The sequence below is a fragment of the Jatropha curcas genome, chromosome 7 (genome assembly GCF_041381405.1).
Source record: "Jatropha curcas cultivar XTBG-Jc1 chromosome 7, XTBG_Jcur_1.0, whole genome shotgun sequence".
NCBI lineage: Eukaryota > Viridiplantae > Streptophyta > Magnoliopsida > Malpighiales > Euphorbiaceae > Jatropha > Jatropha curcas.
In genome coordinates, this window is record NC_143157.1 from 7,117,595 (window position 1) to 7,132,080 (window position 14,486).

Consider the following 14,486-nt stretch of genomic DNA (forward strand, 5'->3'; position numbering starts at 1 on the left):
AAACCACAACTTACTTGCTTCAATGGTAACTTCAATTCTCTTTGCTTTTAATTACCAATCTCAACTTCTACTACTTAATTCTTAAGAATTAAGTACTATTCTATGGTTTAATTAAGTAGCTTGGTGGTAAGTTGGAGGTAAGAAAATGAAGGAAGAGGAAGAAGATGAAAATGGCGTTGGAGAAGGAGAAGAGAAGAAAGAGAAAGTGTTACTTAGGTGGTGATAACTTTAAGGTGACAAAAGTCAACTTTTACTTCCTAATTTAATGCCAAATGTGTGGCTAAGATCAAGGCCTAAGTAATCTCATCCAATGGCTCTAAAGATTCCTCAAATAATTCTCTTCTACTTATTATTTAACTCCACCAATTAATATAATTAACTCCACTAAAATAATTTCTCATTTATTTTTTAATATACCACACTAGAAATAATATTCATTTAATACATAAACTCTCCAATAATATTAATGAAATATTTTCTACCTGCCTAAATCATGCAAACTTGCTCCAAAAATAGTAAATAAAATATTAAATATGCCAACTGTCACCAGAGGAATAACAGAGGAATTGTCCATGAGATTAAATATGCTCCAATACATCTGGAAAGTCACACACCGTCGAAATCTCATGGAAATAATATTCATTTTGGACAATAACAGTTATCAGTCGAGCATTCAGATGGCTCCCTTCGAAGCACTATATGGCAGGAGATGTAGGACTCCACTATGTTGGTCAGAGTTGAGTGAGGGCAAGATTATAGGTCTAGATTTGATTCGAGACACAGAGGATAAGGTCAGAATTATCAAAGATAGATTGAAAGCAGCTTCAGATCGTCAGAAGTCCTATGCAGACTTGAAGAGGAGGGATATAGAGTATGCAGTGGGTGATAAGGTTTTCCTTAAGGTATCTCCGTGGAAGAAGGTATTAAGATTTGGAAGAAAGGGTAAGCTTAGTCCTAAATTCATTGGTCCATATGAGATCATTGAGCGTGTGGGTCCGATGGCCTATAGACTAGCTTTACCACGAGACCTGGATAGAATACATATTGTCTTCCACGTATCTATGTTGAGGAGATATTGATCTGACGCATCGCATGTGATATCAGTTGAGTCTGTTACCATAGAGCCAGATTTGACTTATGAGGAGGAACCGGTGAGGATACTTGCTAGAGAGATTAAAGAATTAAGGAACAAGAGAATTCCTCTAGTAAAGGTTCTTTAGAGAACTCACAAGACCGAGGAAGCTACATGGGAGGGAGAAGATGACATGCGCCAGCAGCATCCTCAGTTATTTACACCAGGTAAAATTCGAGGACGAACTGCTTTTAAGGGGGGAGAATTGTAACAGTCTGATTTTCTTTTAGTGTCGGTAATAGTGATTTATCGGTCTGTGAATAGTACCATCGGTCCGGGACTTGGTATTATTTTAGTCCGAAAAAATTACTATGCATATTTAATCTTTTATTTACTATTTTTGGAGCATGTTTGCATGATTTAAGCGGGTAGAAAATATTTCATGAATATTATTGGAGAGTTTATGTATTAAATGAATATTATTCCTAGTGTGGTATATTAAGAAATAAATGAGGAATTCTTATAGTGGAGTTAATTTAATTAATTGGTGGAGTTAAATAATAAGTAGAAGAGAATTATTTGAAGAATATTTAGAGCCATTGGATGAGATTACTTAGGACTTGATCTTAGCCACACATTTGGCATTAAATTAGGAAGTAAAATTTGACTTTTGTCACCTTAAAGTTATCACCACCTAAGTAACACTTTCTCTTTCTTCTCTTCTCCTTCTCCAACGCCATTTTCATCTTCTTCCTCTTCCTTCATTTTTTTTTTCATTTTCTTACCTCCAAATTACCCCAAGCTACCTAATTAAACCATGGAATAGTACTTAACTCTTAAGAATTAAGTAGTACAAATTGATATTGGTGATTAAAAGCAAAGAGAATTGAAGTTACCATTGAAGCAAGTTGTGGTTTTTGAGTTTTGTGAATTAATAAGTAGAATTCATGGTTTAGACATGTTATTGATGCATTAAATCGTGCTCCATTTATTTCTTTTGTTAATTTTTGATTTTAACGTTGATTTCTTATACTTTGAAGAGGTTGGAAAATCATCCTCAAAAGGTAAAGAGAAAGCCAAGGAGTAAGGCTTTCCAAGCTTATTCAAGCTTGTTAATAAGGTTAGTGAAATAATATTCTCTTTTCCTTTTCACTTGTTTAAGTTGTTTTTAATTTTTAGGTTTTTGAATATGTATTTTGGGAACTTCGCATGTTTTGGTTAAATTGATGAATTTTAATGTTAGATATGTTCTTGGAAATCATTTTTATGAAAATGCCAAAAATTTCTTGATTTATGTACTTTTATACTATATTAAGTATATATATATATTTGAAATATTTCCTTTGAAGAATGTGGTAATTTTTGTAAGTTGTAAGTTGAGAAATTTTAAAATGATGGCTATTAAGTAATGAAGTGTTTTGATTAAGAATTTTGAATAAGTAATAAAGTCCTTTGTGAAAGAATGATTTTGATTTGGGTTCTACTATGCATGATTGAAATGTGGTATGATGAGATTGATTTTGTTATGTGAAGCTATGATCATATGCTAGGGTTATCAGCCCTTATAAATAGGCGGACGCGCTTATTTGTGTGATGGGGGTGGCGCTTTCATAGGCCACGATTGTGTGATGGGGGTGGCGCTAACATAGGCTACGATCAAATCTGCTTATGTTCATTCTGTATTAGTACGAGCCTTAATTAAGAATGAAATTTTATTTTTGCTATAAAAGAATGAAGACATATTTGTATTTATAATCTTCTTATTGCTTTCACAGTGTTTTAATTAAATTAATGTAATTTCGGTATTTATATAATTGAGCAATTTAAAGCACTTGCGAGACTTGCCTTGACTATTCTTGTTATTTTAATTGTTGCTTATTTAGTACCACTGAGTCTTCCACTCGACGCGTTGATTTTTATCACACGCAGGTTAGGAGTGGAGGATATTTTTCAAGACTAGAGGAGTAGCATCAGAGTAGATATACCATTTTGGGTAGGATATTTTGTGAATGATGATTTTTGGCATATATATAAAATATTGTGTGATGGAGGTTGTATATAATAAGTTTAGAATTTATTAAGAGTTATTATTATTGGAGGAAATAACATCTTATTATATTTTTGGTGTATGATGATTATATATTCCTTGAAAAGAATGTGTTTAGAATATTGTGATGGAACCTAAGTATATTGATGGATATTTAGAAGTGCTTGTAACATGTTGTGTTGAATTGGAGTTTTGGGGTTTGGAGAAAAGTGGCAGCGTGTATATTTTCTTTGTGTGGCAAGTTAATTTTTAGGGGAAATTCTTGCGAAATTTTCGTAGGAATTTCCTTAAATATCATTATTTTTTTTAAAAAAATGTTAATTACTTGCCTACTTATGAAAATCTAACTACTTCTAATTTGTGATCTAGCTTTAATAAGTGACATAAGACGGTGCTCCGGCACCGATTGTGGTATCCGCCGTCTGGTTCTCCGGAATTGACCGGTGGGTGTTACATTTTGTGGTATCAGAGCCGGACCCCCTCTAGTAGATGTATGGTTCGAGGACGAACCATGCGGAAGCTGGTGGGCCTGTGACATCCCGACCCGGCAAAGCGATCCTAAGAGGGCGGGTAGAGCGAAGCTCCTGGCTAGCTTCTAGGATGGCAGGCTAGCTAGGGTAGTGGAATGCAGGACATATGAAGCTGGTGGGCCTGTGACATCCCGACCCGGCAAAGCGATCCTAAGAGGGCGGGTAGAGCGAAGCTCCTGGCTAGCTTCTAGGATGGCAGGCTAGCTAGGGTAGTGGAATGCAGGACATATGAATGAATCGAATCATATATCGAAAAGGGGGAAACTAATCATTAGAGGCGCCTTTTGGTGGAACGGCTTGAGAGTTGGAAGAACTCCAAGGTTAAGCGTGTTCGCTTAACGGAAATCCTAGAATGGGTGACCTCTTGGGAAGTTTTCCATTTCACCTACGGGACAAAACCGTGCGGGTCTTGTCAATTTTGTATGGTGGATTTGGCTTGATCCAAAGCGAACAATTCCTCTAGTGATTAGAGTCGGGGTGGGACAATTCCTCTAGTGATTAGAGTCGGGGCGTGACATATATTCTCGTCCATATGGTTATATAGCAATTTAGTTACTGAAACTAGGAAAATTTCTTTCTAGCTCTGCGATAAAAAGGTACAGAGCATAGACCGAAATGAAGAGGAACCTAACTCCTGAAAAGTTAAATAAGTCATGTGAGTTTTATGGGAAATAATAATCATTGCACGGCACGCACATTCACACAAATGTGTAAATATATCATTTTAGTTATCTGACTAGTTATATGCTCACACAGATAGTCACACGAATGGCATAACATCAGCACTCACAATTATTCACAACTTCACATAATCACATCACATGGAAATTGGTCTGCGATGTCATCGAAACCCCCGATGAGCCGTTCTCTCACATGGCCCATCCTCTCATGCGTGTGCACTAGGGAGCCGATCCCCCATACATGGTTGATCGGTCTAATCCTCACTTGACCAGCCCTCTCATTGTTTTTCCGTTCTCTCTTTTCTTTTCCATACCAACAGGAGGCCACCCTGTGGTTTCCATAAAATCCATATCATCAGATGCACACGGGGGCGCTGATCTCCCCATATATGGCCAACGGTATCGAAGACAGTCCTCACAAACCCATGGTGACCCACTTCATCCTAACTGCACATACAAGAATAGCATTATCACAACACAATTAATCAAGTATTGCAAGTAAATGCAAGCATAACAAACAATTAATTAACATGATGCAAATACACAATTAGACATTCATAGTTAATTATAATTAAATAAAGAAATAATAATCAACAACATATTATTATAATAATTGATCCATCGAAAATAAATAAATAATTAAATAACTAAATAATAATAATAATAATAATAATAATAAAATAATTAGAAAACTTTATTTATTATGTATTAAGTTAAAGAATTAATCTAATAAACCAATTAATTTAATTATTGATTAAGACTAACTTAGGTTCTATCGAAATTTTGGCGGAATCTCCCCTAGAATTTGATCAAATCATAATTTAATAACAAATTTTCAAAGCCCATTCATCAAGAAATTCACATCAACTCATCCCATCTGCCATAACCATAATCATTAATATAACATGACTTATTAAATAATAAGCTAACAAAATTAATAACTTTATGGTAATTATTTAGTTAAGTGGTTAAAACTCATTTTTAACAACAACTAATTATAACTTCTACTTATTTAGATTCGACCATCTAATTATCTAACTAATGAATTTTAGTTCATCCTTCACGTTTCGATTTATGACAATTATTCCAAAATGACTTATGTTCTAGATTTTCAACATTAAGTGTATATAATTAGGTCGAATAGTGATTTTTAATTACGTACTCAGCCTAATATAATCAAAATTTCTAACAATTGAATTCTAAGTTCGAATTCTCCTAAAAATTCCCCAATTAAATTCACAAGCTTCCAACCTAATATTTCAAAGTTCTTCGATTAAATATCTATTCGAAATTAACTAAATTAACCAATAAATTTAAATTTGAAATTTATACCCAAAAATGGGAAAATAGGTCTTAGGGCATACCGGTCGAAAATCGGGCAATGATTCCACGAGCAGCGCGAGAAAAGGAGCATTCTGCCTCTAGGGGTCTCGCAGGCCGATCGTCGAACAACCGCCGCCGCCGCCGTGCATGGTGGTCGGAATGTCGAACTTCACCGGAATCGGGCGATTCTTAAAAGATCAGGCTCGAAATTCTTTAAAGAGCTAAAATACAACGTCAATTCATGGAGTTATAGCCTTAGTGGGTCGGAAATAGCTCCGACAGCCGTTCTTCCTCCTCCGCGCACGATTGCTCCTCTAAACCTCGGTGAAATCGCAAAATTATGGAGAGGATTTACTCATAGTGCCGTGGAGAGTCGATTGGCGCTTGTCTCTTCTATTGGGACCGCCGAAAACGGCGTGGGTCGCCGAAAATCGAATAAGAGAACTGTCGAGAGGGAGATAGCTTGGTGTCGCGTCCCAGTAGCCCCATTCGGCATGAATGATGGCTGGAATGTGACCAACGGCATGAAGGAATCTCGACTGCCACTTGCTTTCATCGTGTGGTGGCTGGAAAACAAGGAAGGGAGAGCGAGAGCGGCGCTTGCACGCTCGTGAAGAAGAAGAGAAAAAAAAAAAAAAGAAAAGAGAAGGCGGTTCTAGAGAATTCTGGGCCATTCTGGTTCGATTCGAATCGGTTTGGCTCAATTCAAAGATTTGGCCCGATTTTAGTTGGTTTTCGAGTTTTTCGCTTGGTTTTTGAAAAATTCAGGCTGGTTTACGTGTTCGATTTAGTAATAATAAAATATTTTTGCATTGATTTCATTGGTTAGGTTTTATGATTATATTTTTAAATGAAAAATTTTTGTAAAGGATTTTCCGGGTCGTTTCACTTATCTATTATGATCTTGATTCTTTCTCATTAATTGAATTCCATTATTGTAAATGCTCTCTTTCTAGTTAGTCTATTGGGTCTTTGCAACACTTCTTAATTATATGGTGCCTTATAGACAATCAGGGCAAGGATCAATGCTGAAAAATTCCGTGCTCGTGCAACAAAAGATGAAGCTATAGAAATTCATACACCAGTTACAGTGGATGATATTGTGAAGTAGGTATCAAAGTTCTCATTCTTGATAGTTACTTAGCTGAAAAGACTTTAAATTTATTATGCGTGGGAAATGGAAAATAGAAGTTTCAAAGAGCTTTATGTGAGAAAGCTGTTGCCATTTGCTTGGTTAGAGTATACATATGTAGAATCTTGTTTATCCAATTTTCTTTCACACATTGGACATTTGTGCAGGCCATACCTTCTGCATTCCATAGCTTCAAACGGGGGTAGAAACTAGTAAGTTAGGGATGGCTTGCAGATGCTTAATACACTGGAAACATGGATTTTAAATAAAGATCTTTGACCAGAAAAATACACATCATTAAGTTTTTCTTTGGGCTTTGATTACTGGGTGTGTGTTGAATCAGTTGGATTTAGTGGTGGAATCTGGTTGTTTTGGATGAATTTGATTGGGAAGTTGATGGTGTTGCACTCCAACCCCCAATTTGTTAGTTCTTTGGTTATAGATAGCTTGAATCGACGATGGATATACACGACGGTATATGCATCACCATCGGAACGGAATGTTATGTTGGAATGATTAGCTAATTTTGGGGCCAATGTTCATTTGTCGTGGCTTCTATTTGGAGACTTTTTGGTTCCTATTGTTACCGTATCATGCATAATTTGATGTATTGAATGTCTTGAAAGGCAAACCAATCAGAATGTTTTTCCTCTGCTCTTGTTTTGGTTTTTTCAAAAACCAAAGAATTTACGGCTTTTTTTCGTGCATCTTTTTATGATTTGTTTCTTATTGATAAGGTTCGCATCTTAGCACTCGCTCGCTGATAGCGTGCGTAGTTTGACTCCGTTTTAAAATAGAAAGCAGTTTTTGTTATAGTAAAACGTATAATGCAACCCATAATCAACAAGAAGAAAAGCCTAATAAACAGAGGCTAGAAACAAGATATGAAGCTGATTTCTAATGGAGAAATTAAAAAATGGATTCTCAGGTGCTAAATAAAATGACTAATTTTCTACAGAAGTAAGATTATAATATTAAATTTAAAAAGAAGGAAGTAAGAATCAAAAGTTTAAAGATTAAAGAAAAAAAAAATACTAACAGTTGAAATTGATGCCTGCAACCTCCTCTCCTCGATGTTTTGACTGAGAATTTGCAGAAGAATGTGTTGTGGTGTGCCCACTTTAGTGGGATCCACAATATTATGAAAAAGTGGTGTATCCACATGAATGGAAGTGGTGTGCCAACTCATAGTGGTTTATCCACTTGAGTGCAAGTGGTGTGCCAACTAAATTGGGACCCTAACTTCTCCTATAAATAGAGGAGAAGTTTGCTTCATCAACACACACAACAAGAAGTAGAGAACTCATACTTAGAAAGAGTTCTTGAATTTTAAGAAGGGTTTTCTAAAACTAGGGGAGAGAAAAATAGTGAGAAAATTATTTTGGAGTGTTTTTGGAAACACTTTAAGTGCCACTGTTTTTGTATTACTCTCTTTGTAAGCCTACTATTTTAATAGTGGAGGAAAAATTTGGAGTTTGTCCTGTGGACGTAGCCCTAAACAGTTGAGGGTGAACCACGTTAATTTTTGTGTGTCATTTTGATTATTCTGCTGCTGTAATTATTCTCTTAATTTATCGAGAGGGCCTAACAAGTGGTATCAGAGTCGAAGGTTTCGGTAGGCCCAGCTAGTCAGATAGCAATACCAGATCTATGGATATATTTCAAAAATAAATAAACCACGATGAAGAGAAAATTACACAGAATCCGTTGGTGCAGTCCGTTTGAAAAACTGTTGCGGAATTATTTTAAAGGTGATGGTAATACTCATCACTATTCATTACTGTTGCTGGTCCGTTTTAAGTAAGCCCACTACTATTTATGTATAGTACTATTCACTTATATGGTTACTGTTCATCGAATTTTTTGAGAATAAGTTATGGAGGCAAGGACAAGCAAGATGAGTAGTCTAAATGGCGCAAATTACCATATATGGAGAAATAAAATGAGAGATCTCCTTATGGTAACCAAAATGTATCTGCCTGTGTTAGGTTCAAGTAAACCAGAAGACAAGATTGATGAAGAATGGGCTTTCGAGCATGAGCAAGTTTGCGGCTATATTCGACAGTTTGTTGATGACAATGTGTACAACCACATATGTAACAAGACTCATGGCAGGACATTATGGGACAAACTTGAAGAGCTATATGTCTCAAAATTCAGCAACAACCAATTGTTCTATTTGACAAAGCTAATGAATTTCAAATGCCAAGAAGGTACTTCTGTAGTAGATCACTTGAGTAAAATGCAGGCAACTATTCATCAACTATCAATAATGGGCATAAAATTTGATGATAAAATCCTCGGCCTTATGGTGCTTGCCTCCTTACCAGAGTTATGGGAGACTTTGAAGATATGAATAACAAACTCTACACTACATAGTGGGGTTAGCTGAGAATTTATTAAAAATGCTATTCTGAATGAAGAAATGAGATACATAATCCTTCTTCATTTCAGTCAGACATTCTTTTAGCAGACGCTAAAAGAAATAACCAGTCAAGAGGGAGGAGCCAATCTAGAAGTTCAAATAAAAGAGATAAGAGTAGGGGTAAATCAAACAGATTTGCCAATATTGTGTGCCATCATTATGGGAAGAAGGGGCACATTAAAAAGTATTGCCGGAAGTTCAAAAGTGATAAGGACAAGATCAAAGGCAAAGCAAATAAAGAAGAAAGCAGTGATGATGAAGCTAATGTTATTGCTGAGTTCCAACTGTTGATTGAAGACACTATCAATCTTGCAACCTAGGAAACCAGTTGGGTAATTAATAGTGGGGCTACACTTCATGCAACATCCCGGAGAGAAAATTTTTCATCTTACACACCAGACAATTTGGGTGTGGTCAAGATAGCAGACGGCAAACTATTGAAAGTCGTCGGTAAGGGAGATAGAAAATGGTTCTAGATTAATTCAAAAGATGTCATGCATGTACCAGACATGCATTCTAATTTAATCTTGGTTGGCAGACTTGATGCTGAAAATTTTTGTAGCACCTTCAGAAATGGTCAGTGAAAACTCACAAAAGGTTCCATGGTGGTAGCCAATGGAAGGAAAGACCCAAAGTTGTACGTGATGCATGCAAAGCTCTCCTAAGATACTTTCAATGTAGCGGAGGATGATAGTATGGTTGAATTGTGGCATAAACGACTAGGCCATATGAGTGAGAAAGGAATGACAACTCTGGTCAGAAACAACATGCTATCTGGATTGGATAAAGTCCATTTAGAGAAGTGTTCTGATTCCATGGCAGGAAAACAAAATAGAGTAGCTTTCAAGATTTCTCAGTCTTCTAGAATGAAGAATGTGTTAGATCTAGTGCATTCAGATCTGTGTGGACCACTAATGATGTCATATGGAGGAAATCGATACTTTGTAACATTTATCGATGACCATTCTGGGAAGACCTGGGTATACACTCTAAAGTCTAAAGATCAAGTTTTAGATGTTTTTAGATAATCTCTAAACTTGGTTGAGAGATAGACAGGCAAAAAGCTGAAGTGCATCAGAATAGATAATGGTGGAGAATACACTAGGCCATTTGATGCTTTCTGCAAAGAGCATGGTATTCCACATCAAACAACACCTCCTAAGACACCGCAACTGAATGGTTTGGCTGAGAGGATGAATAGAACTTTGATGGGGAGAGTCAGATGTTTACTTTCACATGCAAAGTTGTCTAAAAGATTTTGGGGTGAAGCTCTTCTTAGAGCAGTTCATCTTATAAATCGTTCACCTTGTGTTCCTCTACAGTATGATACTCCTGAAAGAGTATGGTCAGGAAAGGATGTTTCCTATGATCATGTGCGGGTGTTTGGCTGCAAAGCCTTCGTGCATATTCCTAAGGATGATAGGTCTAAACTTGATGTCAAGACTCGACAATATATATTCATTGGCTATGGCCAAGATCAATTTGGCTATAGATTTTTTGATCCAATCCAGAAAAAGATGATAAGAAGTAGAGATGTTGTATTTGTTGAAAATCAGACTATTGAAGATGTTGAAAAACTCAGAAGCAAGCTGCCAATAGATTTGATGATGATTCAACAGATGTGCAAATAGTTCCTCCAACAACAGAACAAAGACAAGTTGGAGATGAAGAAAATGTTCCACAAGAACAAATGCCAGAGTTAAAAAATCCAGAAGTTCCTTATCAGAATGAATCGAAAGATAATTTTGATGGTGTTCATGTTTAGCCACCAGCACCAGAAGGATCTCGAACATTAACAAGGTCTAGTAGAGTTAGACAACCATCTGCTAGATATCCAGTAAATGAATATGTATTGATGACTGACGGGGGAGAATCTGAATGCTTTGAAGAAGTAATGGAAAGTGAACACAAAAGGAACTGGATTGAAGCCATGTAAGATGAAATGAAGTCATTGCATGAGAATAAAACATTTGAGGTGATGAAGTTGCCCAAAGGCAAGAAAACTTTGAAGAACAAGTGGGTGTTCAGGATCAAGCAGGAAGAACACAGCTCCCAACCACGATTCAAAGCTAGACTGATTGTGAAAGGATTCAATCAAAGAAAGGGCATTGATTTTGACGAGATTTTTTCACCAGTTGTGAAAATGACATCCATTCTGACAGTGCTCCAAATGGCCGCTAGTTCTAATCTAGAAATGGAGTAAATGGATGTGAAGACTGCCTTCCTACATGGTGATTTGGAAGAAGAGATATACATGGAGCAACCAGAGGGTTTCATCGAAAAAGGAAAAGAGGACTATGTTTGTAAGTTGAAGAAAAGCTTGTATGGTTTAAAACAGGCTCCAAGACAGTGGTATAAAAAGTTTGAATCTGTTATGGGGGAGTAAGGCTACAAAAAGGCTACAAAAAGACTACTTCAGATCATTGTGTTTTCACAAAGAAATTCTCTGATGATGACTACATTATCCTTTTGCTCTATGTGGATGATATGTTGATTGTTTGTCAGAATTAATAGCTTGAAAGAACAGCTAAGTAAGTCTTTTGCTATGAAAGACTTGGGACTAGCAAAGCAGATTCTTAGCATGAAGATTACAAGGAATTGAAGAGCCAAGAAATTATGGTCGTCACAGGAGAAGTGCATTGAGAAAGTAGTTCAAAGTTTTAAAATGGAGAATTCTAAAGCGGTTAGTTATCCTCTTGCTAATCACTTTAAATTAAATTCTCAATAGTGCCCTTCTACCGATGGAGAGAAGGAAGAAATGGAAAAGATTCCATACGCTTCAGTAGTTGGAAGCTTGATGTATGCCATATTTTGTACACGTCCAAATAATGGGCTGCAGTTCAGGTATCTTTGAGGTACAACCAAAATATGTTTATGTTTTGGAGATGATAAGCCAATATTAGTCGGTTATACGGATGTAGATATGGCTGGGGATGTTGACTTAAGAAAGTCTACATCAGGATATCTAATTACATTTGCAGGGGGAGCCGTGTCATGGCAATTAAGATTACAGAAGTGTGTTGCTCTGTCAACAACTGAGGTAGAATTTATAGTACTAACAGAAGCATGCAAGGAGTTGCTGTGGATGAAGAAATTCTTGAATGAACTCGGAATTCATAAAGAACGATATCAGATATTTTGCGACAGTCAAAGTGCAATTCACCTTGGAAAGAATTCCTCCTTCCATTCAAAATCAAAACACATTGATGTTAGATATCACTGGATGAGGGATGTGTTAGAGATGAAGCAATTACAGCTTGAGAAAATCCATACAGAAGAAAATGGATCAAACATGTTGACGAAGATTCTTTCAAGGGAAAAGTTCGAATACTGTCGGTTAGCTGCATGGATGATAGTGGCTAATGTTTCCACTTAAGTGTGCAGTGGGAGAATTGTTATGGTGTGCTCACTTAATTGGGATCCACCATAATGTTGTGCTCATCGATTTCCACCATAATGTTGTGGATCCCACTTAAGTGGGCACACCACAACAATTCTCCCCCTGCACACTTAAGTGGAAACATTACCCACTATCATCCGCGCAGCTAACCGACAGTATTTGAACTTCTCCTTTGAAAGAATCTTCGTCAACATGTTTGATCCATTTTCTTCTGTATGGATCTTCTCAAGCTGTAATTGCTTCATCTTTAACACATCCCTCATCCAGTGATATCTAACATCAATGTGTTTTGATTTTGAATGGAAGGAAGAATTCTTTCCAAGGTGAATTGCACTTTGACTGTCGTAAAATATCTGATATCGTTCTTGATGAATTCCGAGTTCATTCAAGAATTTCTTCATCCACAGCAACTCCTTGCATGCTTCTATTAGTACTATAAATTCTACCTCAGTTGTTGACAAAGCAACACACTTCTGTAATCTTGATTGCCACGACAGGGCTCCCTGCAAATGTGATTAGATATCCTGAGGTAGACTTTCTTGAGTCAACATCCCTAGCCATATCTGCATCTGTATAACCGACTAATACTGGCTTACATCTCCAAAACATAAACATATTTTGGTTGTACCTCGAAGATACCTAAACTGCAGCCCAATATCTGGACGTGTACAAACTATGGCATACATCAAGCTTCCAAATGCTGAAGCATATGGAATCTTTTCCATTTCTTCCTTCTCTCCATCGGTAGAAGGGCACTATTGAGAACTTAATTTAAATTGAATAGTAAGAGGATAACTAATCGCTTTAGAATTCTCCATTTTAAAACTTTGAAGTACTTTCTCAATGTACTACTCCTGTGACAACCATAATTTCTTGGCTCTTCGATTCCTTGTAATCTTCATGCTAAGAATCTACTTTGCTAGTCCCAAGTCTTTCATAGCAAAAGACTTAGTTAGCTGTTCTTTCAAGCTATTAATTCTGACAGAATTCTAACCAACAATCAACATATCATCCACATAAAGCAAAAGAATAATGTCGTCATCATCAGAGAATTTCTTTATGAAAACACAATGATCTGAAGTAGTCTTTTTGTAGCCTTGCTCCCCCATAGCAGATTCAAACTTTTTATACCACTGTCTTGGAGCCTGTTTTAAACCATACAAGCTTTTCTTCAACTTACATACATAGTCCTCTTTTCCTTTTTCGATGAAACCCTCTGGTTGCTCCATGTATATCTCTTCTTCCAAATCACCATGTAGGAAGGCAGACTTCACATCCATTTACTCGATTTCCATATTAGAATTGGCAGTCATTTCGAGCACTGTCCGAGTGGATGTCATTTTCACAACTGGTGAAAAAATCTCGTCAAAATCAATGCCCTTTCTTTGATTGAATTCTTTCACAACCAGTCTAGCTTTGAATCGTGGTTGGGAGCTGTGTTCTTCCTGCTTGATCCTGAACACCCACTTGTTCTTCAAAGGTTTCTTGCCTTTGGGCAACTTCACCACCTCAAATGTTTTATTCTCATGCAATGACTTCATTTGATCTTGCATGGCTTCAATCCAGTTCCTTTTGTGTTCACTTTCCATTGCTTCTTTAAATCATTCAGATTCTCCCCCGTCAGTCATTAATACATATTCATTTGCTGGATATCTAGTAGATGGTTGTCTGACTCTACTAGACCTTCTTAATGTTTGAGATCCTTCTGGTGCTGGTGGCTGAACATGAACACCATCAAAATCATCTTCCGGTTCATTCTGATAAGGAACTTATGGATTTTCTAACTCTGGCATTTGTTCTTGTGGAACATTTTCTTCATCTCCAACTTGTCTTTGTTCTGTTGCTGGAGGAACTATTTGCGCATCTGTTGAATCATC